This window comes from Argentina silus (genome assembly GCF_951799395.1).
Source record: "Argentina silus genome assembly, chromosome: Y".
In the NCBI taxonomy this organism is placed as follows: Eukaryota; Metazoa; Chordata; class Actinopteri; order Argentiniformes; family Argentinidae; genus Argentina; species Argentina silus.
In genome coordinates, this window is record NC_139654.1 from 47,874,859 (window position 1) to 47,876,838 (window position 1,980).

Consider the following 1,980-nt stretch of genomic DNA (forward strand, 5'->3'; position numbering starts at 1 on the left):
CCTGCCTGCCTGCATGTCTGTCTGTCTGTCTGTCTGTCTGCCTGTCTGCCTGTCTGCCTGCCTGCCTGCCTGCATGAATGTCTGTCTGTCTGTCTGTCTACAAGGGACAATACCCAACTCCAATGAATACATCCCAGGGACGAATGCAATGGCCACAGCAACAACAATCACAGGGACCGGTGAACCCGAACAGGGGCCCGGAACGGGGGTTTTAGGGGTGCCCAGAGAATCTGAAAGGGGGGTGTCAGCTGGTAGTGTCTAAACAGACAAAGAAGGATCCAAAAAATAAAGTTATAACTACAGAGAAGTCTGCAACCGAGAAAGGAAGAGACTGAATGTCCTCTTAAACCTGCAATCTTATTTCAACTGTAGATTGAGTTCTCAGCTGTAACAGGCAAACCAGCCAAAGAAAAAACACATAGCTAGATAGAAACAAAACTTTTACACAGATTTTATACTAAGTATATTTTGAAGACATAGAGACGCTATACACTCCAATAAAGTTAAGACGACACCTATCATGACCTCCATCACCCAGTCGTCTGACCCTGAGATCCCAGACAACCACAAAGAGAGCTAGCTAGCATTAGCTAGTGGTGACACCAACGGGATTGCGAGGGAGAAACATATTGGCAGCGTTTCGTACAAAGACAACAATACTCTCTCTTAAGCTCAATACCTTAAGGACTCCTGTCACAGATATGGCTGCAATAATAAAGGAAATTGTCAGCCGAAACAAAAGGAGATACCAGGAAGATGGGTTTGACTTGGACTTGACCTATATTTATCCGAATATAATTGCTATGGGCTTTCCTGCAGAAAGACTTGAGAGTGTCTACAGAAACAACATAGACGATGTAGTACGGTTTCTGGACTCAAAACACAAAAATCATTATAAGATATATAATCTTTGCACTGAGCGACATTACGACACCGCAAAGTTTAACTGCAGAGTTGCACAGTACCCCTTTGAAGACCACAACCAGCCTCAGCTGGAGCTAATCAAGCCATTCTGTGAAGACCTGGACCAGTGGCTAAGTGAGGATGACCATCATGTGGCGGCCATCCACTGCAAGGCAGGGAAGGGCCTCACCGGCGTCATGATCTGCACTTATCTCCTCCACCGAGGGAAGTTCCTGGAGGCATAGGAAGCACTCGACTTCTACGGGGAAGTGCGGACAAGAGACAAGAAGGGAGTCACAATCCCAAGCCAGCGACGCTATGTCTACTACTACAGCTACTTTCTGAAGAACCAGCTAGAATACAAGCCCATCGCTCTGCTCTTCCACAAAATGGTGTTTGAGACGCTCCCCATGCTTAGTGGAGGCACCTGCAGGGACAGTACTGTTAAAAACAGGAGTGACCCGATTCCTCAGGCCTTCAAGAAAGGGAATTGGCATTGGGATCCGCAGTTTGTGGTTTATCAACTAAAAATCAAGATCCATACGTCCAACACAGTGCACACAAGGCGAGGGGACAAGCATATGTACTTTGAGTTCCCCCAGCCACTGCCTGTCTGTGGAGACATCAATGTGGAGTTCTTCCACAAGCAGAACAAGATGATGAAAAAGGACACAAAGCCTCTCAGAAAAAGTTGCAATATTGCCAGGAATGTGTAGTTCGTTTAGGACAATCCATAGCACACTGGACACTGTTGTGGCGATGAAGTTCCAACTTGGAAAAGGCGACGATTGCTAGCAGCACTGAAATAGTTTACGATAGTTAGCTACAATAGCTCTGACGAATCATTTGAGGAGTAACATGTGTTGCCATTCAGAACTTTGCGATAGTGAGTGTTTCAAAGTTAAATCTAACTTTTATAAGTAAGCTATATGTTGCTCATCTTGAGACATAGAAGGAGGATACTTTGCGAAACTTAGCTAAACATATTTTGATTCACTTTTAACTGACTCCGCTCAGGAGCACGACTGAGATGGGGTAAGGAAACAGCCCATCACCAATCTACCAGGATGGCAGAAC

General features: G+C 45.5%; 2 pseudogenes across 2 annotated transcripts in view; both read left to right on the forward strand.

The window, feature by feature from the left end:
- Nucleotides 1–580, forward strand: part of LOC310824163 (cytochrome P450 3A27-like) — a 193,110-nt pseudogene extending 192,530 nt beyond the window's left edge. The window contains exon 8 of the transcript in view: nt 539–580. The product of the transcript in view is annotated as a cytochrome P450 3A27-like (transcript). The remainder of the gene's footprint in view (nt 1–538) is intronic.
- An 87-nt stretch (nt 581–667) lies between these two features.
- On the forward strand, nt 668–1,683 carry LOC310824258 (phosphatidylinositol 3,4,5-trisphosphate 3-phosphatase and dual-specificity protein phosphatase PTEN-like; annotated as a pseudogene). Its single transcript has one exon. The product of its transcript is annotated as a phosphatidylinositol 3,4,5-trisphosphate 3-phosphatase and dual-specificity protein phosphatase PTEN-like (transcript).
- The last annotated feature ends 297 nt before the right edge of the window (nt 1,684–1,980 follow it).